We start from the raw sequence: 24,404 nt of genomic DNA on the forward strand, positions 1-24,404 counted from the left end.
ACTAAAACACATTTTTCTACAATCAGTCGTCAAGTCCTGAATTCCATGATTGCATTCATCCCAGGAAGATTTTTTTCTTTAAATTCAAAATTCTGACCAATTTAAAAGCTCGCAGCACCTGGTATTCCAAGTGAGTCTCCCGCACATGTACTAACCATGCCCGTGCCTGCTTGGCTTCCAAGATCTGATGAGATTGGGCACTCCCAGGCAGGTATGGCCGTGAGCCGGAGCACAGTATAGAAACATAGTATATATAGATTTGTCACAATTTTAAACAACTTCAGCAACAAAGGCAACTTTCTTTAACCAGACAACTAAAACACATTTTTCTACAATCAGTCGTCAAGTCCTGAATTCCATGATCGCATTCATCCCAGGTAGATTTTTTTTCTGTCAATTCAAAATTCTGACCAATTTAAAAGCTCACAGCACCTGGTGTTCCAAGTGAGTCTCCTGCGCACGTACTAACCAGGCCCGCGCCTGCTTGGCTTCCAAGATCTGACGAGATTGGGCACTCCCAGGCAGGTATGGCCGTGAGCTGGAGTACAGTATAGAAAACATAGTATATATAGATTTGTCACAATTTTAAACAACTTCAGCAACAAAGGCAACTTTCTTTAACCAGACAACTAAAACACATTTTTCTACAATCAGTTGTCAAGTCCTGAATTCCATGATCGCATTCATCCCAGGAAGATTTTTTTCTTTAAATTCAAAATTCTGACCAATTTAAAAGCTCACAGCACCTGGTATTCCAAGTGAGTCTCCTGCACATGTACTAACCAGGCCCGTGCCTGCTCGGCTTCCAAGATCTGATGAGATTGGGCACTCTCAGGCGGGTATGGCCGTGAGCTGGAGTACGGTATAGAAAACATATTATATATAGATTTGTCACAATTTTAAACAACTTCAGCAACAAAGGCAACTTTCTTTAACCAGACAACTAAAACACATTTTTCTACAATCAGTCGTCAAGTCCTGAATTCCATGATTGCATTCATCCCAGGAAGATTTTTTTCTTTAAATTCAAAATTCTGACCAATTTAAAAGCTCACAGCACCTGGTATTCCAAGTGAGTCTCCCGCACATGTACTAACCAGGCCCCTGCCTGCTTGGCTTCCAAGATCTGATGAGATTGGGCACTCCCAGGCAGGTATGGCCGTGAGCTGGAGTACAGTATAGAAAACATAGTATATATAGATTTGTCACAATTTTAAACAACTTCAGCAACAAAGGCAACTTTCTTTAACCAGACAACTAAAACACATTTTTCTACAATCAGTTGTCAAGTCCTGAATTCCATGATCGCATTCATCCCAGGAAGATTTTTTTCTTTAAATTCAAAATTCTGACCAATTTAAAAGCTCACAGCACCTGGTATTCCAAGCGAGTCTCCTGCACATGTACTAACCAGGCCCGTGCCTGCTCGGCTTCCAAGATCTGACGAGATTGGGCACTCTCAGGCGGGTATGGCCGTGAGCTGGAGTACGGTATAGAAAACATAGTATATATAGATTTGTCACAATTTTAAACAACTTCAGCAACAAAGGCAACTTTCTTTAACCAGACAACTAAAACACATTTTTCTACAATCAGTCGTCAAGTCCTGAATTCCATGATCGCATTCATCCCAGGTAGATTTCTTTTCTGTCAATTCAAAATTCTGACCAATTTAAAAGCTCACAGCACCTGGTGTTCCAAGTGAGTCTCCTGCGCACGTACTAACCAGGCCCGCGCCTGCTTGGCTTCCAAGATCTGACGAGATTGGGCACTCCCAGGCAGGTATGGCCGTGAGCTGGAGTACAGTATAGAAAACATAGTATATATAGATTTGTCACAATTTTAAACAACTTCAGCAACAAAGGCAACTTTCTTTAACCAGACAACTAAAACACATTTTTCTACAATCAGTTGTCAAGTCCTGAATTCCATGATCGCATTCATCCCAGGAAGATTTTTTTCTTTAAATTCAAGATTCTGACCAATTTAAAAGCTCACAGCACCTGGTATTCCAAGTGAGTCTCCTGCACATGTACTAGCCAGGCCCGTGCCTGCTTGGCTTCCAAGATCTGACGAGATTGGGCACTCTCAGGTGGGTATGGCCGCGAGCTGGAGTACGGTATAGAAAACATAGTATATATAGATTTGTCACAATTTTAAACAACTTCAGCAACAAAGGCAACTTTCTTTAACCAGACAACTAAAACACATTTTTCTACAATCAGTCGTCAAGTCCTGAATTCCATGATTGCATTCATCCCAGGAAGATTTTTTTCTTTAAATTCAAAATTCTGACCAATTTAAAAGCTCACAGCACCTGGTATTCCAAGTGAGTCTCCCGCACATGTACTAACCATGCCCGTGCCTGCTTGGCTTCCAAGATCTGATGAGATTGGGCACTCCCAGGCAGGTATGGCCGTGAGCCGGAGTACAGCATAGAAACATAGTATATATAGATTTGTCACAATTTTAAACAACTTCAGCAACAAAGGCAACTTTCTTTAACCAGACAACTAAAACACATTTTTCTACAATCAGTCGTCAAGTCCTGAATTCAATGATTGCATTCATCCCAGGAAGATTTTTTTCTTTAAATTCAAAATTCTGACCAATTTAAAAGCTCACAGCACCTGGTATTGCAAGTGAGTCTCCCGCACATGTACTAAGCAGGCCCGTGCCTGCCTGGCTTCCAAGATCTGATGAGATTGGGCACTCCCAGGCAGGTATGGCCGTGAGCTGGAGCACAGTATAGAAAACATAGTATATATAGATTTGTCACAATTTTAAACAACTTCAGCAACAAAGGCAACTTTCTTTAACCAGACAACTAAAACACATTTTTCTACAATCAGTTGTCAAGTCCTGAATTCCATGATCGCATTCATCCCAGGAAGATTTTTTTCTTTAAATTCAAAATTCTGACCAATTTAAAAGCTCACAGCACCTGGTATTCCAAGTGAGTCTCCTGCACATGTACTAACCAGGCCCGTGCCTGCTCGGCTTCCAAGATCTGACGAGATTGGGCACTCTCAGGCGGGTATGGCCGTGAGCTGGAGTACGGTATAGAAAACATAGTATATATAGATTTGTCACAATTTTAAACAACTTCAGCAACAAAGGCAACTTTCTTTAACCAGACAACTAAAACACATTTTTCTACAATCAGTCGTCAAGTCCTGAATTCCATGATTGCATTCATCCCAGGAAGATTTTTTTCTTTAAATTCAAAATTCTGACCAATTTAAAAGCTCACGGGACCTGGTATTCCAAGTGAGTCTCCTTCACATGGACCAACCAGGCCCGTGCCCGCTTGGCTTCCAAGATCTGACGAGATTGGGCACTCCCAGGCAGGTATGGCTGTGAGCTGGAGTACAGCATAGAAAACATAGTATATATAGATTTGTCACAATTTTAAACAACTTCAGCAACAAAGGCAACTTTCTTTAACCAGACAACTAAAACACATTTTTCTACAATCAGTCGTCAAGTCCTGAATTCCATGATCGCATTCATCCCAGGTAGATTTTTTTTCTTTAAATCCAAAATTCTGACCAATTTAAAAGCTCACAGCACCTGGTATTCCAAGTGAGTCTCCTGCACATGTACTGACCAGGCCCACGCCTGCTCGGCCTCCAAGATCTGATGAGATTGGGCACTCCCAGGCAGGTATGGCCGTGAGCTGGGGTACAGTATAGAAAACATAGTATATATAGATTTGTCACAATTTTAAACAACTTCAGCAACAAAGGCAACTTTCTTTAACCAGACAACTAAAACACATTTTTCTACAATCAGTCGTCAAGTCCTGAATTCCATGATCGCATTCATCCCAGGTAGATTTTTTTCTTTAAATCCAAAACTCTGACCAATTTAAAAGCTCACAGCACCTGGTACTCCAAGTGAGTCTCCCGCACACGCACTAACCAAGCCCATGCCTGCTTGGCTTCCAAGATCTGACGAGATTGGGCACTCCCAGGTAGGTATGGCCGTGAGCCGGAGTACAGCATAGAAAACATAGTATATATAGATTTGTCACAATTTTAAACAACTTCAGCAACAAAGGCAACTTTCTTTAACCAGACAACTAAAGCACATTTTTCTACAATCAGTCGTCAAGTCCTGAATTCCATGATCGCATTCATCCCAGGTAGATTTTTTTTCTGTCAATTCAAAATTCTGACCAATTGAAAAGCTCACAGCACCTGGTAATCCAAGCGAGTCTCCTGCACATGTACTCACCAGGCCCATGCCTGCTTGGCTTCCAAGATCTGACGAGACTGGGCACTCCCAGGCAGGTATGGCTGTGAGCTGGAGTACAGTATAGAAAACATAGTATATATAGATTTGTCACAATTTTAAACAACTTCAGCAACAAAGGCAACTTTCTTTAACCAGACAACTAAAACACATTTTTCTACAATCAGTCGTCAAGTCCTGAATTCCATGATCGCATTCATCCCAGGTAGATTTTTTTCTTTAAATCCAAAATTCTGACCAATTTAAAAGCTCACAGCACCCGGTATTCCAAGTGAGTCTCCTGCACACGTACTAACCAGGCCCACGCCTGCTTGGCTTCCAAGATCTGATGAGATTGGGCACTCCCAGGCAGGTGTGGCCGTGAGCTGAGTGCCTACATAGAAAACATGGTATTTATAGATTTGTCACAATTTTAAACAACTTCAGCAACAAAGGCAACTTTCTTTAACCAGACAACTAAAACACATTTTTCTACAATCAGTCGTCAAGTCCTGAATTCCATGATCGCATTCATCCCAGGTAGATTTTTTTTCTTTAAATCCAAAATTCTGACAAATTTAAAAGCTCACAGCACCTGGTATTCCAAGTGAGTCTCCTGCACATGTACTGACCAGGCCCACGCCTGCTTGGCCTCCAAGATCTGATGAGATTGGGCACTCCCAGGCAGGTATGGCCGTGAGCCGGAGCACGGTATAGAAAACATAGTATATATAGATTTGTCACAATTTTAAACAACTTCAGCAACAAAGGCAACTTTCTGTAACCAGACAACTAAAACACATTTTTCTACAATCAGACGTCAAGTCCTGAATTCCATGATCGCATTTATCCCAGGTAGATTTTTTTCTTTAAATCCAAAATTCTGACCAATTTAAAAGCTCACAGCACCCGGTATTCCAAGTGAGTCTCCTGCACATGTACTAACCAGGCCCATGCCCGCTTGGTTTCCAAGATCTGATGAGATTGGGCACTCCCAGGCAGGTATGGCCGTGAGCCGGAGCACAGTATAGAAAACATAGTATATATAGATTTGTCACAATTTTAAACAACTTCAGCAACAAAGGCAACTTTCTTTAACCAGACAACTAAAACACATTTTTCTACAATCAGTCGTCAAGTCCTGAATTCCATGATCGCATTCATCCCAGGTAGATTTTTTTCTTTAAATCCAAAATTCTGACCAATTTAAAAGCTCAAGGGACCTGGTATTCCAAGTGAGTCTCCTTCACATGTACCAACCAGGCCCGTGCCCGCTTGGCTTCCAAGATCTGACGAGATTGGGCACTCCCAGGCAGGTATGGCTGTGAGCTGGAGTACAGCATAGAAAACATAGTATATATAGATTTGTCACAATTTTAAACAACTTCAGCAACAAAGGCAACTTTCTTTAACCAGACAACTAAAACACATTTTTCTACAATCAGTCGTCAAGTCCTGAATTCCATGATCGCATTCATCCCAGGTAGATTTTTTTTCTTTAAATCCAAAATTCTGACCAATTTAAAAGCTCACAGCACCTGGTATTCCAAGTGAGTCTCCTGCACATGTGCTGACCAGGCCCGCACCTGCTCGGCCTCCAAGATCTGATGAGACTGGGCACTCCCAGGCAGGTATGGCCGTGAGCTGGGGTACAGTATAGAAAACATAGTATATATAGATTTGTCACAATTTTAAACAACTTCAGCAACAAAGGCAACTTTCTTTAACCAGACAACTAAAACACATTTTTCTACAATCAGTCGTTAAGTCCTGAATTCCATGATCGCATTCATCCCAGGTAGATTTTTTTTCTGTCAATTCAAAATTCTGACCAATTTAAAAGCTCACCGGACCTGGTGTTCCAAGTGGGTCTCCTGCACATGTACTAACCAGCCCCATGCCTGCTTGGCTTCCAAGATCTGACGAGATTGGGCACTCCCAGGCAGGTATGGCCGCGAGCCGGAGTACAGTATAGAAAACATAGTATATATAGATTTGTCACAATTTTAAACAACTTCAGCAACAAAGGCAACTTTCTTTAACCAGACAACTAAAACACATTTTTCTACAATCAGTTGTCAAGTCCTGAATTCCATGATCGCATTCATCCCAGGAAGATTTTTTTCTTTAAATTCAAAATTCTGACCAATTTAAAAGCTCACAGCACCTGGTATTCCAAGTGAGTCTCCTGCACATGTACTGACCAGGCCCACACCTGCTTGGCTTCCAAGATCTGATGAGATTGGGCACTCCCAGGCAGGTATGGCCGTGAGCTGAACGAGTATATAGAAAACATGGTATTTATAGATTTGTCCAATTTTCAACAACTTCAGCAACAAATGCAACTTTCTTTAACCAGACAACTAAAACACATTTTTCTACAATCAGTCGTCAAGTCCTGAATTCCATGATCGCATTCATCCCAGGTAGATTTTTTTTCTGTCAATTCAAAATTCTGACCAATTTAAAAGCTCACAGCACCTGGTATTCCAAGTGAGTCCCCTGCAAATGTACTAACCAGGCCCACGCCTGCTTGGCTTCCAAGATCCGACGAGATTGGGCACTCCCAGGCAGGTATGGCCGTGAGCTGGAACGCAGCATAGAAAACATAGTATATATAGATTTGTCACAATTTTAAACAACTTCAGCATCAAAGGCAACTTTCTTTAACCAGACAACTAAAACACATTTTTCTACAATCAGTCGTCAAGTCCTGAATTCCATGATCGCATTCATCCCAGGTAGATTTTTTTCTTTAAATCCAAAACTCTGACCAATTTAAAGGCTCACAGCACCTGGTATTCCAAGTGAGTCTCCTGCACACATACTAACCAGGCCCATGCCTGCTTGGCTTCCAAGATCTGATGAGATTGGGCAGTCCCAGGCAGGTATGGCCGTGAGCCGGAGCGCGGTATAGAAAACATAGTATATATAGATTTGTCACAATTTTAAACAACTTCAGCAACAAAGGTAACTTTCTTTAACCAGACAACTAAAACACATTTTTCTACAATCAGTCGTCAAGTCCTGAATTCCATGATCGCATTCATCCCAGGTAGATTTTTTTCTTTAAATCCAAAATTCTGACCAATTTAAAAGCTCACAGCACCCGGTATTCCAAGTGAGTCTCCTGCACACGTACTAACCAGGCCCATGCCTGCTTGGCTTCCAAGATCTGATGGGATTGGGCACTCCCAGGCAGGTGTGGCCGTGAGCTGAGTGCCTACATAGAAAACATGGTATTTATAGATTTGTCACAATTTTAAACAACTTCAGCAACAAAGGCAACTTTCTTTAACCAGACAACTAAAACACATTTTTCTACAATCAGTCGTCAAGTCCTGAATTCCATGATCGCATTCATCCCAGGTAGATTTGTTTTCTTTAAATCCAAAATTCTGACCAATTTAAAAGCTCACAGCACCCGGTATTCCAAGTGAGTCTCCTGCACATGTACTAACCAGGCCCATGCCCGCTTGGCTTCCAAGATCTGATGAGATTGGGCACTCCCAGGCAGGTATGGCCGTGAGCCGGAGCACAGTATAGAAAACATAGTATATATAGATTTGTCACAATTTTAAACAACTTCAGCAACAAAGGCAACTTTCTTTAACCAGACAACTAAAACACATTTTTCTACAATCAGTCGTCAAGTCCTGAATTCCATGATCGCATTCATTCCAGGTAGATTTTTTTCTTTAAATCCAAAACTCTGACCAATTTAAAAGCTCACAGCACCTGGTATTCCAAGTGAGTCTCCTGCACATGTACCAACCAGGCCCGTGCCCGCTTGGCTTCCAAGATCTGACGAGATTGGGCACTCCCAGGCAGGTATGGCTGTGAGCTGGAGTACAGCATAGAAAACATAGTATATATAGATTTGTCACAATTTTAAACAACTTCAGCAACAAAGGCAACTTTCTTTAACCAGACAACAAAAACACATTTTTCTACAATCAGTCGTCAAGTCCTGAATTCCATGATCGCATTCATCCCAGGTAGATTTTTTTTCTTTAAATCCAAAATTCTGACCAATTTAAAAGCTCACAGCACCTGGTATTCCAAGTGAGTCTCCTGCACTTATACTGACCAGGCCCACGCCTGCTCAGCCTCCAAGATCTGATGAGACTGGGCACTCCCAGGCAGGTATGGCCGTGAGCTGGGGTACAGTATAGAAAACATAGTATATATAGATTTGTCACAATTTTAAACAACTTCAGCAACAAAGGCAACTTTCTTTAACCAGACAACTAAAACACATTTTTCTACAATCAGTCGTCAAGTCCTGAATTCCATGATCGCATTCATCCCAGGAAGATTTTTTTCTTTAAATTCAAAATTCTGACCAATTTAAAAGCTCACAGCACCTGGTATTCCAAGTGAGTCTCCTGCACATGTACTGACCAGGCCCACACCTGCTTGGCTTCCAAGATCTGATGAGATTGGGCACTCCCAGGCAGGTATGGCCGTGAGCTGAACGACTATATAGAAAACATGGTATTTATAGATTTGTCCAATTTTCAACAACTTCAGCAACAAATGCAACTTTCTTTAACCAGACAACTAAAACACATTTTTCTACAATCAGTCGTCAAGTCCTGAATTCCATGATCGCATTCATCCCAGGTAGATTTTTTTTCTGTCAATTCAAAATTCTGACCAATTTAAAAGCTCACAGCACCTGGTATTCCAAGTGAGTCCCCTGCAAATGTACTAACCAGGCCCACGCCTGCTTGGCTTCCAAGATCCGACGAGATTGGGCACTCCCAGGCAGGTATGGCCGTGAGCTGGAACACAGCATAGAAAACATAGTATATATAGATTTGTCACAATTTTAAACAACTTCAGCATCAAAGGCAACTTTCTTTAACCAGACAACTAAAACACATTTTTCTACAATCAGTCGTCAAGTCCTGAATTCCATGATCGCATTCATCCCAGGTAGATTTTTTTCTTTAAATCCAAAACTCTGACCAATTTAAAAGCTCACAGCACCTGGTATTCCAAGTGAGTCTCCTGCACACGTACTAACCAGGCCCATGCCTGCTTGGCTTCCAAGATCTGATGAGATTGGGCACTCCCAGGCAGGTATGGCCGTGAGCCGGAGCGCGGTATAGAAAACATAGTATATATAGATTTGTCACAATTTTAAACAACTTCAGCAACAAAGGTAACTTTCTTTAACCAGACAACTAAAACACATTTTTCTACAATCAGTCGTCAAGTCCTGAATTCCATGATCGCATTCATCCCAGGTAGATTTGTTTTCTTTAAATCCAAAATTCTGACCAATTTAAAAGCTCACAGCACCCGGTATTCCAAGTGAGTCTCCTGCACATGTACTAACCAGGCCCATGCCCGCTTGGCTTCCAAGATCTGATGAGATTGGGCACTCCCAGGCAGGTATGGCCGTGAGCCGGAGCACAGTATAGAAAACATAGTATATATAGATTTGTCACAATTTTAAACAACTTCAGCAACAAAGGCAACTTTCTTTAACCAGACAACTAAAACACATTTTTCTACAATCAGTCGTCAAGTCCTGAATTCCATGATCGCATTCATTCCAGGTAGATTTTTTTCTTTAAATCCAAAACTCTGACCAATTTAAAAGCTCACAGCACCTGGTATTCCAAGTGAGTCTCCTGCACATGTACCAACCAGGCCCGTGCCCGCTTGGCTTCCAAGATCTGACGAGATTGGGCACTCCCAGGCAGGTATGGCCGTGAGCTGGGGTACAGTATAGAAAACATAGTATATATAGATTTGTCACAATTTTAAACAACTTCAGCAACAAAGGCAACTTTCTTTAACCAGACAACTAAAACACATTTTTCTACAATCAGTCGTCAAGTCCTGAATTCCATGATCGCATTCATCCCAGGTAGATTTTTTTCTTTAAATCCAAAATTCTGACCAATTTAAAAGCTCACAGCACCTGGTATTCCAAGTGAGTCTCCTGCACTTGTACTGACCAGGCCCACGCCTGCTCAGCCTCCAAGATCTGATGAGATTGAGCACTCCCAGGCAGGTATGGCCGTGAGCTGGGGTACAGTATAGAAAACATAGTATATATAGATTTGTCACAATTTTAAACAACTTCAGCAACAAAGGCAACTTTCTTTAACCAGACAACTAAAACACATTTTTCTACAATCAGTCGTCAAGTCCTGAATTCCATGATCGCATTCATCCCAGGAAGATTTTTTTCTTTAAATTCAAAATTCTGACCAATTTAAAAGCTCACAGCACCTGGTATTCCAAGTGAGTCTCCTGCACATGTACTGACCAGGCCCACACCTGCTTGGCTTCCAAGATCTGATGAGATTGGGCACTCCCAGGCAGGTATGGCCATGAGCTGAACGAGTATATAGAAAACATGGTATTTATAGATTTGTCCAATTTTCAACAACTTCAGCAACAAATGCAACTTTCTTTAACCAGACAACTAAAACACATTTTTCTACAATCAGTCGTCAAGTCCTGAATTCCATGATCGCATTCATCCCAGGTAGATTTTTTTTCTGTCAATTCAAAATTCTGACCAATTTAAAAGCTCACAGCACCTGGTATTCCAAGTGAGTCCCCTGCAAATGTACTAACCAGGCCCATGCCTGCTTGGCTTCCAAGATCTGATGAGATTGGGCACTCCCAGGCAGGTATGGCCGTGAGCCGGAGCGCGGTATAGAAAACATAGTATATATAGATTTGTCACAATTTTAAACAACTTCAGCAACAAAGGTAACTTTCTTTAACCAGACAACTAAAACACATTTTTCTACAATCAGTCGTCAAGTCCTGAATTCCATGATCGCATTCATCCCAGGTAGATTTTTTTCTTTAAATCCAAAATTCTGACCAATTTAAAAGCTCACAGCACCCGGTATTCCAAGTGAGTCTCCTGCACACGTACTAACCAGGCCCATGCCTGCTTGGCTTCCAAGATCTGATGAGATTGGGCACTCCCAGGCAGGTGTGGCCGTGAGCTGAGTGCCTACATAGAAAACATGGTATTTATAGATTTGTCACAATTTTAAACAACTTCAGCAACAAAGGCAACTTTCTTTAACCAGACAACTAAAACACATTTTTCTACAATCAGTCGTCAAGTCCTGAATTCCATGATCGCATTCATCCCAGGTAGATTTGTTTTCTTTAAATCCAAAATTCTGACCAATTTAAAAGCTCACAGCACCCGGTATTCCAAGTGAGTCTCCTGCACATGTACTAACCAGGCCCATGCCCGCTTGGCTTCCAAGATCTGATGAGATTGGGCACTCCCAGGCAGGTATGGCCGTGAGCCGGAGCACAGTATAGAAAACATAGTATATATAGATTTGTCACAATTTTAAACAACTTCAGCAACAAAGGCAACTTTCTTTAACCAGACAACTAAAACACATTTTTCTACAATCAGTCGTCAAGTCCTGAATTCCATGATCGCATTCATTCCAGGTAGATTTTTTTCTTTAAATCCAAAACTCTGACCAATTTAAAAGCTCACAGCACCTGGTATTCCAAGTGAGTCTCCTGCACATGTACCAACCAGGCCCGTGCCCGCTTGGCTTCCAAGATCTGACGAGATTGGGCACTCCCAGGCAGGTATGGCTGTGAGCTGGAGTACAGCATAGAAAACATAGTATATATAGATTTGTCACAATTTTAAACAACTTCAGCAACAAAGGCAACTTTCTTTAACCAGACAACTAAAACACATTTTTCTACAATCAGTCGTCAAGTCCTGAATTCCATGATCGCATTCATCCCAGGAAGATTTTTTTCTTTAAATTCAAAATTCTGACCAATTTAAAAGCTCACAGCACCTGGTATTCCAAGTGAGTCTCCTGCACATGTACTGACCAGGCCCACACCTGCTTGGCTTCCAAGATCTGATGAGATTGGGCACTCCCAGGCAGGTATGGCCGTGAGCTGAACGACTATATAGAAAACATGGTATTTATAGATTTGTCCAATTTTCAACAACTTCAGCAACAAATGCAACTTTCTTTAACCAGACAACTAAAACACATTTTTCTACAATCAGTCGTCAAGTCCTGAATTCCATGATCGCATTCATCCCAGGTAGATTTTTTTTCTGTCAATTCAAAATTCTGACCAATTTAAAAGCTCACAGCACCTGGTATTCCAAGTGAGTCCCCTGCAAATGTACTAACCAGGCCCACGCCTGCTTGGCTTCCAAGATCCGACGAGATTGGGCACTCCCAGGCAGGTATGGCCGTGAGCTGGAATGCAGCATAGAAAACATAGTATATATAGATTTGTCACAATTTTAAACAACTTCAGCATCAAAGGCAACTTTCTTTAACCAGACAACTAAAACACATTTTTTTACAATCAGTCGTCAAGTCCTGAATTCCATGATCGCATTCATCCCAGGAAGATTTTTTTCTTTAAATTCAAAATTCTCACCAATTTAAAAGCTCACAGCACCTGGTACTCCAAGTGAGTCTCCTGCACATGTACTAACCAGGCCCATGCCTGCTTGGCTTCCAAGGTCTGATGAGATTGGGCACTCCCAGGCAGGTATGGCCGTGAGCTGAACGACTATATAGAAAACATGGTATTTATAGATTTGTCCAATTTTCAACAACTTCAGCAACAAATGCAACTTTCTTTAACCAGACAACTAAATCACATTTTTCTACAATCAGTCGTCAAGTCCTGAATTCCATGATCGCATTCATCCCAGGTAGATTTTTTTTCTTTAAATCCAAAATTCTGACCAATTTAAAAGCTCACAGCACCTGGTATTCCAAGTGAGTCTCCTGCACATGTACTGACCAGGCCCACGCCTGCTTAGCCTCCAAGATCTGATGAGATTGGGCACTCCCAGGCAGGTATGGCCGTGAGCCGGAGCACAGTATAGAAAACATAGTATATATAGATTTGTCACAATTTTAAACAACTTCAGCAACAAAGGCAACTTTCTTTAACCAGACAACTAAAACACATTTTTCTACAATCAGTCGTCAAGTCCTGAATTCCATGATCGCATTCATCCCAGGTAGATTTTTTTTCTGTCAATTCAAAATTCTGACCAATTTAAAAGCTCACGGCACCTGGTATTCCAAGTGAGTCCCCTGCACATGTACTGACCAGGCCCGTGCCCGCTTGGCTTCCAAGATCTGACGAGATTGGGCACTCCCAGGCAGGTATGGCTGTGAGCTGGAGTACAGCATAGAAAACATAGTATATATAGATTTGTCACAATTTTAAACAACTTCAGCAACAAAGGCAACTTTCTTTAACCAGACAACAAAAACACATTTTTCTACAATCAGTCGTCAAGTCCTGAATTCCATGATCGCATTCATCCCAGGTAGATTTTTTTTCTTTAAATCGAAAATTCTGACCAATTTAAAAGCTCACAGCACCTGGTATTCCAAGTGAGTCTCCTGCACTTGTACTGACCAGGCCCACGCCTGCTCAGCCTCCAAGATCTGATGAGATTGGGCACTCCCAGGCAGGTATGGCCGTGAGCTGGGGTACAGTATAGAAAACATAGTATATATAGATTTGTCACAATTTTAAACAACTTCAGCAACAAAGGCAACTTTCTTTAACCAGACAACTAAAACACATTTTTCTACAATCAGTCGTCAAGTCCTGAATTCCATGATCGCATTCATTCCAGGAAGATTTTTTTCTTTAAATTCAAAATTCTGACCAATTTAAAAGCTCACAGCACCTGGTATTCCAAGTGAGTCTCCTGCACATGTACTGACCAGGCCCACACCTGCTTGGCTTCCAAGATCTGATGAGATTGGGCACTCCCAGGCAGGTATGGCCATGAGCTGAACGAGTATATAGAAAACATGGTATTTATAGATTTGTCCAATTTTCAACAACTTCAGCAACAAATGCAACTTTCTTTAACCAGACAACTAAAACACATTTTTCTACAATCAGTCGTCAAGTCCTGAATTCCATGATCGCATTCATCCCAGGTAGATTTTTTTTCTGTCAATTCAAAATTCTGACCAATTTAAAAGCTCACAGCACCTGGTATTCCAAGTGAGTCCCCTGCAAATGTACTAACCAGGCCCATGCCTGCTTGGCTTCCAAGATCTGATGAGATTGGGCACTCCCAGGCAGGTATGGCCGTGAGCCGGAGCGCGGTATAGAAAACATAGTATATATAGATTTGTCACAATTTTAAACAACTTCAGCAACAAAGGCAACTTTCTTTAACCAGACAACTAAAACACATTTTTCTACAATCAGTCGTCAAGTCCTGAATTCCATGATCGCATTCATCCCAGGTAGATTTTTTTCTTTAAATCCAAAATTCTGACCAATTTAAAAGCTCACAGCACCCGGTATTCCAAGTGAGTCTCCTGCACACGTACTAACCAGGCCCATGCCTGCTTGGCTTCCAAGATCTGATGAGATTGGGCACTCCCAGGCAGGTGTGGCCGTGAGCTGAGTGCCTACATAGAAAACATGGTATTTATAGATTTGTCACAATTTTAAACAACTTCAGCAACAAAGGCAACTTTCTTTAACCAGACAACTAAAACACATTTTTCTACAATCAGTCGTCAAGTCCTGAATTCCATGATCGCATTCATCCCAGGTAGATTTGTTTTCTTTAAATCCAAAATTCTGACCAATTTAAAAGCTCACAGCACCCGGTATTCCAAGTGAGTCTCCTGCACATGTACTAACCAGGCCCATGCCCGCTTGGCTTCCAAGATCTGATGAGATTGGGCACTCCCAGGCAGGTATGGCCGTGAGCCGGAGCACAGTATAGAAAACATAGTATATATAGATTTGTCACAATTTTAAACAACTTCAGCAACAAAGGCAACTTTCTTTAACCAGACAACTAAAACACATTTTTCTACAATCAGTCGTCAAGTCCTGAATTCCATGATCGCATTCATCCCAGGTAGATTTTTTTTCTTTAAATCCAAAATTCTGACCAATTTAAAAGCTCACAGCACCTGGTATTCCAAGTGAGTCTCCTGCACATGTACTGACCAGGCCCACGCCTGCTTAGCCTCCAAGATCTGATGAGATTGGGCACTCCCAGGCAGGTATGGCCGTGAGCCGGAGCACAGTATAGAAAACATAGTATATATAGATTTGTCACAATTTTAAACAACTTCAGCAACAAAGGCAACTTTCTGTAACCAGACAACTAAAACACATTTTTCTACAATCAGTCGTCAAGTCCTGAATTCCATGATCGCATTTATCCCAGGTAGATTTTTTTCTTTAAATCCAAAATTCTGACCAATTTAAAAGCTCACGGGACCTGGTATTCCAAGTGAGTCTCCTTCACATGTACCAACCAGGCCCGTGCCCGCTTGGCTTCCAAGATCTGACGAGATTGGGCACTCCCAGGCAGGTATGGCTGTGAGCTGGAGTACAGCATAGAAAACATAGTATATATAGATTTGTCACAATTTTAAACAACTTCAGCAACAAAGGCAACTTTCTTTAACCAGACAACTAAAACACATTTTTCTACAATCAGTCGTCAAGTCCTGAATTCCATGATCGCATTCATCCCAGGTAGATTTTTTTTCTTTAAATCCAAAATTCTGACCAATTTAAGAGCTCACAGCACCTGGTATTCCAAGCGAGTCTCCTGCACATGTACTGACCAGGCCCACGCCTGCTCGGCCTCCAAGATCTGATGAGATTGGGCACTCCCAGGCAGGTATGGCCGTGAGCTGGGGTACAGTATAGAAAACATAGTATATATAGATTTGTCACAATTTTAAACAACTTCAGCAACAAAGGCAACTTTCTTTAACCAGACAACTAAAACACATTTTTCTACAATCAGTCGTCAAGTCCTGAATTCCATGATCGCATTTATCCCAGGTAGATTTTTTTCTTTAAATCCAAAATTCTGACCAATTTAAAAGCACACAGCACCCGGTATTCCAAGTGAGTCTCCTGCACATGTACTAACCAGGCCCATGCCCGCTTGGCTTCCAAGATCTGATGAGATTGGGCACTCCCAGGCAGGTATGGCCGTGAGCCGGAGCACAGTATAGAAAACATAGTATATATAGATTTGTCACAATTTTAAACAACTTCAGCAACAAAGGCAACTTTCTTTAACCAGACAACTAAAACACATTTTTCTACAATCAGTCGTCAAGTCCTGAATTCCATGATCGCATTCATCCCAGGTAGATTTTTTTTCTGTCAATTCAAAATTCTGACCAATTTAAAAGCTCACGGCACCTGGTATTCCAAGTGAGTCTCCTGCACATGTACTGACCAGGCCCACGCCTGCTTGGCTTCCAAGATCTGACGAGATTGGGCACTCCCAGGCAGGTATGGCCGTGAGCCGGAGTACAGTATAGAAAACATAGTATATATAGATTTGTCACAATTTTAAACAACTTCAGCAACAAAGGCAACTTTCTTTAACCAGACAACTAAAACACATTTTTCTACAATCAGTCGTCAAGTCCTGAATTCCATGATCGCATTCATCCCAGGAAGATTTTTTTCTTTAAATTCAAAATTCTGACCAATTTAAAAGCTCACAGCACCTGGCATTCCAAGTGAGTCTCCCGCACATGTACTGACCAGGCCCACACCTGCTCGGCTTCCAAGATCCGATGAGATTGGTCACTCCCAGGCAGGTATGGCCGTGAGCTGAATGGCTATATAGAAAACATGGTATTTATAGATTTGTCCAATTTTCAACAACTTCAGCAACAAAGGCAACTTTCTGTAACCAGACAACTAAAACACATTTTTCTACAATCAGTCGTCAAGTCCTGAATTCCATGATCGCATTCATCCCAGGTAGATTTTTTTTCTTTAAATCCAAAATTCTGACCAATTTAAAAGCTCACAGCACCTGGTATTCCAAGTGAGTCTCCTGCACATGTACTAACCAGGCCCACGCCTGCTTGGCCTCCAAGATCTGATGAGATTGGGCACTCCCAGGCAGGTATGGCCGTGAGCCGGAGCACAGTATAGAAAACATAGTATATATAGATTTGTCACAATTTTAAACAACTTCAGCAACAAAGGCAACTTTCTGTAACCAGACAACTAAAACACATTTTTCTACAATCAGTCGTTAAGTCCTGAATTCCATGATCGCATTCATCCCAGGTAGATTTTTTTTCTGTCAATTCAAAATTCTGACCAATTTAAAAGCTCACGGCACCTGGTATTCCAAGCGAGTCTCCTGCACATGTACTAGCCAGGCCCATGCCTGCTTGGCTTCCAAGATCTGACGAGATTGGGCACTCCCAGGCAGGTATGGCCGTGAGCCAGAGTACAGCGTAGAAAACATAGTATATATAGATTTGTCACAATTTTAAACAACTTCAGCAACAAAGGCAACTTTCTTTAACCAGACAACTAAAACACATTTTTCTACAATCAGTCGTCAAGTCCTGAATTCCATGATTGCATTCATCCCAGGTAGATTTTTTTTCTGTCAATTCAAAATTCTGACCAATTTAAAAGCTCACAGCACCTGGTATTCCAAGTGAGTCTCCTGCACATGTACTGACCAGGCCCACACCTGCTTGGCTTCCAAGATCTGATGAGATTGGGCACTCCCAGGCAGGTATGGCCGTGAGCCAGAGTACAGTATAGAAAACATAGTATATATAGATTTGTCACAATTTTAAACAACTTCAGCAACAAAGGCAACTTTCTTTAACCAGACAACTAAAACACATTTTTCTACAATCAGTCGTCAAGTCCTGAATTCCATGATCACATTCATCCCAGGAAGATTTTTTTCTTTAAATTCAAAATTCTGACCAATTTAAAAGCTCACAGCACCTGGTATTCCAAGTGAGTCTCCTGCACATGCACTAACCAGGCCCATGCCTGCCTGGCTTCCAAGATCTGATGAGATTGGGCACTCCCAGGCAGGTATGGCCGTGAGCCGGAGTACAGTATAGAAAACATAGTATATATAGATTTGTCACAATTTTAAACAACTTCAGCAACAAAGGCAACTTTCTTTAACCAGACAACTAAAACACATTTCTCTACAATCAGTCGTCAAGTCCTGAATTCCATGATCGCATTCATCCCAGGTAGATTTTTTTTCTGTCAATTCAAAATTCTGACCAATTTAAAAGCTCACAGCACCTGGTATTCCAAGTGAGTCTCCTGCACATGTACTGACCAGGCCCACACCTGCTTGGCTTCCAAGATCTGATGAGATTGGGCACTCCCAGGCAGGTATGGCCGTGAGCTGAACAACTATATAGAAAACATGGTATTTATAGATTTGTCCAATTTTCAACAACTTCAGCAACAAATGCAACTTTCTTTAACCAGACAACTAAAACACATTTTTCTACAATCAGTCGTCAAGTCCTGAATTCCATGATCGCATTCATCCCAGGTAGATTTTCTTTCTGTCAATTCAAAATTCTGACCAATTTAAAAGCTCACAGCACCTGGTATTCCAAGTGAGTCTCCTGCAAATGTACTAACCAGGCCCACGCCTGCTTGGCTTCCAAGATCCGACGAGATTGGGCACTCCCAGGCAGGTATGGCCGTGAGCTGGAATGCAGCATAGAAAACATAGTATATATAGATTTGTCACAATTTTAAACAACTTCAGCATCAAAGGCAACTTTCTTTAACCAGACAACTAAAACACATTTTTTTACAATCAGTCGTCAAGTCCTGAATTCCATGATCGCATTCATCCCAGGAAGATTTTTTTCTTTAAATTCAAAATTCGCACCAATTTAAAAGCTCACAGCACCTGGTACTCCAAGTGAGTCTCCTGCACATGTACTAACCAGGCCCATGCCTGCTTGGCTTCCAAGGTCTGATGAGATTGGGCACTCCCAGGCAGGTATGGCCGTGAGCTGAACGACTATATAGAAAACATGGTATTTATAGATTTGTCCAATTTTCAACAACTTCAGCAACAAATGCAACTTTCTTTAACCAGACAACTAAAACACATTTTTCTACAATCAGTCGTCAAGTCCTGAATTCCATGATCGCATTCATCCCAGGTAGATTTTTTTCTTTAAATCCAAAACTCTGACCAATTTAAAAGCTCACAGCACCCGGTATTCCAAGTGAGTCTCCTGCACATGTACTAACCAGGCCCATGCCTGCTTGGCTTCCAAGATATGATGAGATTGGGCACTCCCAGGCAGGTGTGGCCGTGAGCTGAGTGCCTACATAGAAAACATGGTATTTATAGATTTGTCACAATTTTAAACAACTTCAGCAACAAAGGCAACTTTCTTTAACCAGACAACTAAATCACATTTTTCTACAATCAGTCGTCAAGTCCTGAATTCCATGATCGCATTCATCCCAGGTAGATTTTTTTTCTTTAAATCCAAAATTCTGACCAATTTAAAAGCTCACAGCACCTGGTATTCCAAGTGAGTCTCCTGCACATGTACTGACCAGGCCCACGCCTGCTTAGCCTCCAAGATCTGATGAGATTGGGCACTCCCAGGCAGGTATGGCCGTGAGCCGGAGCACAGTATAGAAAACATAGTATATATAGATTTGTCACAATTTTAAACAACTTCAGCAACAAAGGCAACTTTCTGTAACCAGACAACTAAAACACATTTTTCTACAATCAGTCGTCAAGTCCTGAATTCCATGATCGCATTTATCCCAGGTAGATTTTTTTCTTTAAATCCAAAATTCTGACCAATTTAAAAGCTCACGGGACCTGGTATTCCAAGTGAGTCTCCTTCACATGTACCAACCAGGCCCGTGCCCACTTGGCTTCCAAGATCTGACGAGATTGGGCACTCCCAGGCAGGTATGGCTGTGAGCTGGAGTACAGCATAGAAAACATAGTATATATAGATTTGTCACAATTTTAAACAACTTCAGCAACAAAGGCAACTTTCTTTAACCAGACAACTAAAACACATTTTTCTACAATCAGTCGTCAAGTCCTGAATTCCATGATCGCATTCATCCCAGGTAGATTTTTTTTCTTTAAATCCAAAATTCTGACCAATTTAAGAGCTCACAGCACCTGGTATTCCAAGCGAGTCTCCTGCACATGTACTGACCAGGCCCACGCCTGCTTGGCTTCCAAGATCTGACGAGATTGGGCACTCCCAGGCAGGTATGGCTGTGAGCTGGAGTACAGCATAGAAAACATAGTATATATAGATTTGTCACAATTTTAAACAACTTCAGCAACAAAGGCAACTTTCTTTAACCAGACAACTAAAACACATTTTTCTACAATCAGTCGTCAAGTCCTGAATTCCATGATCGCATTCATCCCAGGTAGATTTTTTTTCTTTAAATCCAAAATTCTGACCAATTTAAGAGCTCACAGCACCTGGTATTCCAAGCGAGTCTCCTGCACATGTACTGACCAGGCCCACGCCTGCTCGGCCTCCAAGATCTGATGAGATTGGGCACTCCCAGGCAGGTATGGCCGTGAGCTGGGGTACAGTATAGAAAACATAGTATATATAGATTTGTCACAATTTTAAACAACTTCAGCAACAAAGGCAACTTTCTTTAACCAGACAACTAAAACACATTTTTCTACAATCAGTCGTCAAGTCCTGAATTCCATGATCGCATTCATCCCAGGTAGATTTTTTTTCTGTCAATTCAAAATTCTGACCAATTTAAAAGCTCACGGCACCTGGTATTCCAAGTGAGTCTCCTGCACATGTACTGACCAGGCCCATGCCTGCTTGGCTTCCAAGATCTGACAAGATTGGGCACTCCCAGGCAGGTATGGCCGTGAGCCGGAGTACAGTATAGAAAACATAGTATATATAGATTTGTCACAATTTTAAACAACTTCAGCAACAAAGGCAACTTTCTTTAACCAGACAACTAAAACACATTTTTCTACAATCAGTCGTCAAGTCCTGAATTCCATGATCGCATTCATCCCAGGAAGATTTTTTTCTTTAAATTCAAAATTCTGACCAATTTAAAAGCTCACAGCACCTGGCATTCCAAGTGAGTCTCCCGCACATGTACTGACCAGGCCCACACCTGCTCGGCTTCCAAGATCCGATGAGATTGGTCACTCCCAGGCAGGTATGGCCGTGAGCTGAATGACTATATAGAAAACATGGTATTTATAGATTTGTCCAATTTTCAACAACTTCAGCAACAAAGGCAACTTTCTGTAACCAGACAACTAAAACACATTTTTCTACAATCAGTCGTCAAGTCCTGAATTCCATGATCGCATTCATCCCAGGTAGATTTTTTTTCTTTAAATCCAAAATTCTGACCAATTTAAAAGCTCACAGCACCTGGTATTCCAAGTGAGTCTCCTGCACATGTACTAACCAGGCCCACGCCTGCTTGGCCTCCAAGATCTGATGAGATTGGGCACTCCCAGGCAGGTATGGCCGTGAGCCGGAGCACAGTATAGAAAACATAGTATATATAGATTTGTCACAATTTTAAACAACTTCAGCAACAAAGGCAACTTTCTGTAACCAGACAACTAAAACACATTTTTCTACAATCAGTCGTTAAGTCCTGAATTCCATGATCGCATTCATCCCAGGTAGATTTTTTTTCTGTCAATTCAAAATTCTGACCAATTTAAAAGCTCACGGCACCTGGTATTCCAAGCGAGTCTCCTGCACATGTACTAACCAGGCCCATGCCTGCTTGGCTCCCAAGATCTGACGAGATTGGGCACTCCCAGGCAGGTATGGCCGTGAGCCAGAGTACAGCGTAGAAAACATAGTATATATAGATTTGTCACAATTTTAAACAACTTCAGCAACAAAGGCAACTTTCTTTAACCAGACAACTAAAACACATTTTTCTACAATCAGTCGTCAAGTCCTGAATTCCATGATTGCATTCATCCCAGGTAGATTTTTTTTCTGTCAATTCAAAATTCTGACCAATTTAAAAGCTCACAGCACCTGGTATTCCAAGTGAGTCTCCTGCACATGTACTGACCAGGCCCACACCTGCTTGGCTTCCAAGATCTGATGAGATTGGGCACTCCCAGGCAGGTATGGCCGTGAGCCAGAGTACAGTATAGAAAACATAGTATATATAGATTTGTCACAATTTTAAACAACTTCAGCAACAAAGGCAACTTTCTTTAACCAGACAACAAAAACACATTTTTCTACAATCAGTCGTCAAGTCCTGAATTCCATGATCACATTCATCCCAGGAAGATTTTTTTCTTTAAATTCAAAATTCTGACCAATTTAAAAGCTCACAGCACCTGGTATTCCAAGTGAGTCTCCTGCACATGCACTAACCAGGCCCATGCTTGCCTGGCTTCCAAGATCTCATGAGATTGGGCACTCCCAGGCAGGTATGGCCGTGAGCCGGAGTACAGTATAGAAAACATAGTATATATAGATTTGTCACAATTTTAAACAACTTCAGCAACAAAGGCAACTTTCTTTAACCAGACAACTAAAACACATTTCTCTACAATCAGTCGTCAAGTCCTGAATTCCATGATCGCATTCATCCCAGGTAGATTTTTTTTCTGTCAATTCAAAATTCTGACCAATTTAAAAGCTCACAGCACCTGGTATTCCAAGTGAGTCTCCTGCAAATGTACTAACCAGGCCCACGCCTGCTTGGCTTCCAAGACCCGACGAGATTGGGCACTCCCAGGCAGGTATGGCTGTGAGCTGGAATACAGCATAGAAAACATAGTATATATAGATTTGTCACAATTTTAAACAACTTCAGCAACAAAGGCAACTTTCTTTAACCAGACAACTAAAACACATTTTTCTACAATCAGTCGTCAAGTCCTGAATTCCATGATCGCATTCATCCCAGGAAGATTTTTTTCTTTAAATTCAAAATTCTGACCAATTTAAAAGCTCACAGCACCTGGTATTCCAAGTGAGTCTCCTGCACATGTACTAACCAGGCCCGTGCCTGCTTGGCTTCCAAGATCTGATGAGATTGGGCACTCCCAGGCAGGTATGGCCGTGAGCCGGAGCACAGTATAGAAAACATAGTATATATAGATTTGTCACAATTTTAAACAACTTCAGCAACAAAGGCAACTTTCTTTAACCAGACAACTAAAACACATTTTTCTACAATCAGTCGTCAAGTCCTGAATTCCATGATCGCATTCATCCCAGGTAGATTTTTTTCTTTAAATCCAAAATTCTGACCAATTTAAAAGCTTGCAGCACCTGGTATTCCAAGTGAGTCTCCTGCACATGTACCAACCAGGCACATGCCCGCTTGGCTTCCAAGATCTGATGAGATTGGGTACTCCCAGGCAGGTATGGCCGTGAGCCGGAGCACAGTATAGAAAACATAGTATATATAGATTTGTCACAATTTTAAACAACTTCAGCAACAAAGGCAACTTTCTTTAACCAGACAACTAAAACACATTTTTCTACAATCAGTCGTCAAGTCCTGAATTCCATGATCGCATTCATCCCAGGTAGATTTTTTTCTTTAAATCCAAAATTCTGACCAATTTAAAAGCTTGTAGCACCTGGTATTCCAAGTGAGTCTCCTGCACATGTACTGACCAGGCCCGTGCCTGCTTGGCTTCCAAGATCCGACGAGACTGGGCACTCCCAGGCAGGTATGGCCGTGAGCTGAGTGACCACATAGAAAACATAGTATATATAGATTTGTCACAATTTTAAACAACTTCAGCAACAAAGGCAACTTTCTTTAACCAGACAACTAAAACACATTTTTCTACAATCAGTCGTCAAGTCCTGAATTCCATGATCGCATTCATCCCAGGTAGATTTTTTTTCTGTCAATCCAAAATTCTGACCAATTTAAAAGCTCACAGCACCTGGTATTCCAAGTGAGTCTCCACTAGAATAGACTCCAAACAAAAACCAGTAATATCTGCATTAACTCATGTGGTTCACTCCAGACTGACAGGTTGTTGGTCGCTAATTGTTTTAACAGCTTTTTCACCACTGTTGCCCCCTGTTGGTCAGCAAACTCCCCCCGCATTCAGGTCTGTACGGTTCTGACCATACCCAAACTCACTATGAGAAGCTAGGTGCTAAAAAGGACACTTTCTCTTTCACACCTGTCACTACTGTTGATGTGCTAAAAAACTAATTGCCCTTCGACCTAACAAGGCCACAGGCCTCGACAACATACCCACCCAGTTCCTCAGAGACGCAGCTGTCTCTATCGCCCCCGTGGTAACCCATTTGACAAATTTATCCATCAATCAG

General features: G+C 41.6%; 69 pseudogenes; all 69 read right to left on the bottom strand.

Moving 5' to 3' along the window:
* Positions 1-106: 106 nt before the first annotated feature.
* LOC137897131 (5S ribosomal RNA) lies at positions 107-225 on the bottom strand (annotated as a pseudogene).
* Positions 226-420: 195 nt separating this feature from the next.
* On the bottom strand, positions 421-539 carry LOC137897763 (5S ribosomal RNA; annotated as a pseudogene).
* Positions 540-734: 195 nt separating this feature from the next.
* LOC137896619 (5S ribosomal RNA) lies at positions 735-853 on the bottom strand (annotated as a pseudogene).
* A 195-nt stretch (positions 854-1,048) lies between these two features.
* LOC137897594 (5S ribosomal RNA) lies at positions 1,049-1,167 on the bottom strand (annotated as a pseudogene).
* Positions 1,168-1,362: 195 nt separating this feature from the next.
* Positions 1,363-1,481, bottom strand: LOC137896853 (5S ribosomal RNA; annotated as a pseudogene).
* A 196-nt stretch (positions 1,482-1,677) lies between these two features.
* Positions 1,678-1,796, bottom strand: LOC137897764 (5S ribosomal RNA; annotated as a pseudogene).
* A 195-nt stretch (positions 1,797-1,991) lies between these two features.
* LOC137897110 (5S ribosomal RNA) lies at positions 1,992-2,110 on the bottom strand (annotated as a pseudogene).
* Positions 2,111-2,305: 195 nt separating this feature from the next.
* LOC137896655 (5S ribosomal RNA) lies at positions 2,306-2,424 on the bottom strand (annotated as a pseudogene).
* Positions 2,425-2,618: 194 nt separating this feature from the next.
* LOC137897448 (5S ribosomal RNA) lies at positions 2,619-2,737 on the bottom strand (annotated as a pseudogene).
* Positions 2,738-2,932: 195 nt separating this feature from the next.
* LOC137896823 (5S ribosomal RNA) lies at positions 2,933-3,051 on the bottom strand (annotated as a pseudogene).
* Positions 3,052-3,561: 510 nt separating this feature from the next.
* Positions 3,562-3,680, bottom strand: LOC137897148 (5S ribosomal RNA; annotated as a pseudogene).
* A 195-nt stretch (positions 3,681-3,875) lies between these two features.
* LOC137897362 (5S ribosomal RNA) lies at positions 3,876-3,994 on the bottom strand (annotated as a pseudogene).
* A 196-nt stretch (positions 3,995-4,190) lies between these two features.
* Positions 4,191-4,309, bottom strand: LOC137897221 (5S ribosomal RNA; annotated as a pseudogene).
* Positions 4,310-4,504: 195 nt separating this feature from the next.
* LOC137897888 (5S ribosomal RNA) lies at positions 4,505-4,623 on the bottom strand (annotated as a pseudogene).
* A 196-nt stretch (positions 4,624-4,819) lies between these two features.
* On the bottom strand, positions 4,820-4,938 carry LOC137896566 (5S ribosomal RNA; annotated as a pseudogene).
* A 195-nt stretch (positions 4,939-5,133) lies between these two features.
* Positions 5,134-5,252, bottom strand: LOC137896848 (5S ribosomal RNA; annotated as a pseudogene).
* Positions 5,253-6,391: 1,139 nt separating this feature from the next.
* LOC137896450 (5S ribosomal RNA) lies at positions 6,392-6,510 on the bottom strand (annotated as a pseudogene).
* Positions 6,511-6,705: 195 nt separating this feature from the next.
* LOC137896364 (5S ribosomal RNA) lies at positions 6,706-6,824 on the bottom strand (annotated as a pseudogene).
* A 195-nt stretch (positions 6,825-7,019) lies between these two features.
* LOC137896370 (5S ribosomal RNA) lies at positions 7,020-7,138 on the bottom strand (annotated as a pseudogene).
* Positions 7,139-7,333: 195 nt separating this feature from the next.
* LOC137896824 (5S ribosomal RNA) lies at positions 7,334-7,452 on the bottom strand (annotated as a pseudogene).
* Positions 7,453-7,648: 196 nt separating this feature from the next.
* On the bottom strand, positions 7,649-7,767 carry LOC137897534 (5S ribosomal RNA; annotated as a pseudogene).
* Positions 7,768-7,962: 195 nt separating this feature from the next.
* LOC137896580 (5S ribosomal RNA) lies at positions 7,963-8,081 on the bottom strand (annotated as a pseudogene).
* A 196-nt stretch (positions 8,082-8,277) lies between these two features.
* On the bottom strand, positions 8,278-8,396 carry LOC137897322 (5S ribosomal RNA; annotated as a pseudogene).
* A 195-nt stretch (positions 8,397-8,591) lies between these two features.
* LOC137896451 (5S ribosomal RNA) lies at positions 8,592-8,710 on the bottom strand (annotated as a pseudogene).
* Positions 8,711-8,905: 195 nt separating this feature from the next.
* LOC137896365 (5S ribosomal RNA) lies at positions 8,906-9,024 on the bottom strand (annotated as a pseudogene).
* Positions 9,025-9,219: 195 nt separating this feature from the next.
* LOC137897849 (5S ribosomal RNA) lies at positions 9,220-9,338 on the bottom strand (annotated as a pseudogene).
* A 196-nt stretch (positions 9,339-9,534) lies between these two features.
* On the bottom strand, positions 9,535-9,653 carry LOC137897535 (5S ribosomal RNA; annotated as a pseudogene).
* Positions 9,654-9,848: 195 nt separating this feature from the next.
* On the bottom strand, positions 9,849-9,967 carry LOC137896564 (5S ribosomal RNA; annotated as a pseudogene).
* A 195-nt stretch (positions 9,968-10,162) lies between these two features.
* LOC137897106 (5S ribosomal RNA) lies at positions 10,163-10,281 on the bottom strand (annotated as a pseudogene).
* Positions 10,282-10,476: 195 nt separating this feature from the next.
* LOC137896673 (5S ribosomal RNA) lies at positions 10,477-10,595 on the bottom strand (annotated as a pseudogene).
* A 195-nt stretch (positions 10,596-10,790) lies between these two features.
* On the bottom strand, positions 10,791-10,909 carry LOC137896729 (5S ribosomal RNA; annotated as a pseudogene).
* Positions 10,910-11,104: 195 nt separating this feature from the next.
* Positions 11,105-11,223, bottom strand: LOC137897734 (5S ribosomal RNA; annotated as a pseudogene).
* Positions 11,224-11,419: 196 nt separating this feature from the next.
* Positions 11,420-11,538, bottom strand: LOC137897537 (5S ribosomal RNA; annotated as a pseudogene).
* Positions 11,539-11,733: 195 nt separating this feature from the next.
* LOC137896581 (5S ribosomal RNA) lies at positions 11,734-11,852 on the bottom strand (annotated as a pseudogene).
* Positions 11,853-12,047: 195 nt separating this feature from the next.
* Positions 12,048-12,166, bottom strand: LOC137896452 (5S ribosomal RNA; annotated as a pseudogene).
* A 195-nt stretch (positions 12,167-12,361) lies between these two features.
* Positions 12,362-12,480, bottom strand: LOC137896366 (5S ribosomal RNA; annotated as a pseudogene).
* Positions 12,481-12,675: 195 nt separating this feature from the next.
* On the bottom strand, positions 12,676-12,794 carry LOC137897591 (5S ribosomal RNA; annotated as a pseudogene).
* Positions 12,795-12,989: 195 nt separating this feature from the next.
* On the bottom strand, positions 12,990-13,108 carry LOC137897821 (5S ribosomal RNA; annotated as a pseudogene).
* A 196-nt stretch (positions 13,109-13,304) lies between these two features.
* On the bottom strand, positions 13,305-13,423 carry LOC137897014 (5S ribosomal RNA; annotated as a pseudogene).
* Positions 13,424-13,619: 196 nt separating this feature from the next.
* On the bottom strand, positions 13,620-13,738 carry LOC137896855 (5S ribosomal RNA; annotated as a pseudogene).
* Positions 13,739-13,933: 195 nt separating this feature from the next.
* LOC137896674 (5S ribosomal RNA) lies at positions 13,934-14,052 on the bottom strand (annotated as a pseudogene).
* A 195-nt stretch (positions 14,053-14,247) lies between these two features.
* LOC137896740 (5S ribosomal RNA) lies at positions 14,248-14,366 on the bottom strand (annotated as a pseudogene).
* Positions 14,367-14,561: 195 nt separating this feature from the next.
* On the bottom strand, positions 14,562-14,680 carry LOC137897735 (5S ribosomal RNA; annotated as a pseudogene).
* A 196-nt stretch (positions 14,681-14,876) lies between these two features.
* On the bottom strand, positions 14,877-14,995 carry LOC137897538 (5S ribosomal RNA; annotated as a pseudogene).
* A 196-nt stretch (positions 14,996-15,191) lies between these two features.
* LOC137897822 (5S ribosomal RNA) lies at positions 15,192-15,310 on the bottom strand (annotated as a pseudogene).
* Positions 15,311-15,505: 195 nt separating this feature from the next.
* On the bottom strand, positions 15,506-15,624 carry LOC137897356 (5S ribosomal RNA; annotated as a pseudogene).
* Positions 15,625-15,820: 196 nt separating this feature from the next.
* Positions 15,821-15,939, bottom strand: LOC137897170 (5S ribosomal RNA; annotated as a pseudogene).
* Positions 15,940-16,134: 195 nt separating this feature from the next.
* On the bottom strand, positions 16,135-16,253 carry LOC137896357 (5S ribosomal RNA; annotated as a pseudogene).
* Positions 16,254-16,449: 196 nt separating this feature from the next.
* Positions 16,450-16,568, bottom strand: LOC137897662 (5S ribosomal RNA; annotated as a pseudogene).
* A 509-nt stretch (positions 16,569-17,077) lies between these two features.
* LOC137897889 (5S ribosomal RNA) lies at positions 17,078-17,196 on the bottom strand (annotated as a pseudogene).
* Positions 17,197-17,392: 196 nt separating this feature from the next.
* On the bottom strand, positions 17,393-17,511 carry LOC137896787 (5S ribosomal RNA; annotated as a pseudogene).
* A 196-nt stretch (positions 17,512-17,707) lies between these two features.
* On the bottom strand, positions 17,708-17,826 carry LOC137896453 (5S ribosomal RNA; annotated as a pseudogene).
* Positions 17,827-18,021: 195 nt separating this feature from the next.
* Positions 18,022-18,140, bottom strand: LOC137897002 (5S ribosomal RNA; annotated as a pseudogene).
* Positions 18,141-18,336: 196 nt separating this feature from the next.
* On the bottom strand, positions 18,337-18,455 carry LOC137896454 (5S ribosomal RNA; annotated as a pseudogene).
* A 195-nt stretch (positions 18,456-18,650) lies between these two features.
* LOC137896290 (5S ribosomal RNA) lies at positions 18,651-18,769 on the bottom strand (annotated as a pseudogene).
* A 195-nt stretch (positions 18,770-18,964) lies between these two features.
* LOC137897593 (5S ribosomal RNA) lies at positions 18,965-19,083 on the bottom strand (annotated as a pseudogene).
* Positions 19,084-19,277: 194 nt separating this feature from the next.
* On the bottom strand, positions 19,278-19,396 carry LOC137897135 (5S ribosomal RNA; annotated as a pseudogene).
* Positions 19,397-19,592: 196 nt separating this feature from the next.
* On the bottom strand, positions 19,593-19,711 carry LOC137897823 (5S ribosomal RNA; annotated as a pseudogene).
* A 195-nt stretch (positions 19,712-19,906) lies between these two features.
* Positions 19,907-20,025, bottom strand: LOC137897469 (5S ribosomal RNA; annotated as a pseudogene).
* A 196-nt stretch (positions 20,026-20,221) lies between these two features.
* LOC137896273 (5S ribosomal RNA) lies at positions 20,222-20,340 on the bottom strand (annotated as a pseudogene).
* Positions 20,341-20,536: 196 nt separating this feature from the next.
* Positions 20,537-20,655, bottom strand: LOC137897171 (5S ribosomal RNA; annotated as a pseudogene).
* A 196-nt stretch (positions 20,656-20,851) lies between these two features.
* Positions 20,852-20,970, bottom strand: LOC137896569 (5S ribosomal RNA; annotated as a pseudogene).
* Positions 20,971-21,479: 509 nt separating this feature from the next.
* LOC137897892 (5S ribosomal RNA) lies at positions 21,480-21,598 on the bottom strand (annotated as a pseudogene).
* Positions 21,599-21,794: 196 nt separating this feature from the next.
* On the bottom strand, positions 21,795-21,913 carry LOC137897765 (5S ribosomal RNA; annotated as a pseudogene).
* A 196-nt stretch (positions 21,914-22,109) lies between these two features.
* Positions 22,110-22,228, bottom strand: LOC137896455 (5S ribosomal RNA; annotated as a pseudogene).
* A 195-nt stretch (positions 22,229-22,423) lies between these two features.
* Positions 22,424-22,542, bottom strand: LOC137897411 (5S ribosomal RNA; annotated as a pseudogene).
* A 196-nt stretch (positions 22,543-22,738) lies between these two features.
* LOC137896797 (5S ribosomal RNA) lies at positions 22,739-22,857 on the bottom strand (annotated as a pseudogene).
* A 195-nt stretch (positions 22,858-23,052) lies between these two features.
* LOC137896277 (5S ribosomal RNA) lies at positions 23,053-23,171 on the bottom strand (annotated as a pseudogene).
* A 195-nt stretch (positions 23,172-23,366) lies between these two features.
* Positions 23,367-23,485, bottom strand: LOC137897350 (5S ribosomal RNA; annotated as a pseudogene).
* Positions 23,486-24,404: the final 919 nt, after the last annotated feature.

Source organism: Brachionichthys hirsutus, chromosome 7, assembly GCF_040956055.1.
Source record: "Brachionichthys hirsutus isolate HB-005 chromosome 7, CSIRO-AGI_Bhir_v1, whole genome shotgun sequence".
Classification (NCBI taxonomy): domain Eukaryota; kingdom Metazoa; phylum Chordata; class Actinopteri; order Lophiiformes; family Brachionichthyidae; genus Brachionichthys; species Brachionichthys hirsutus.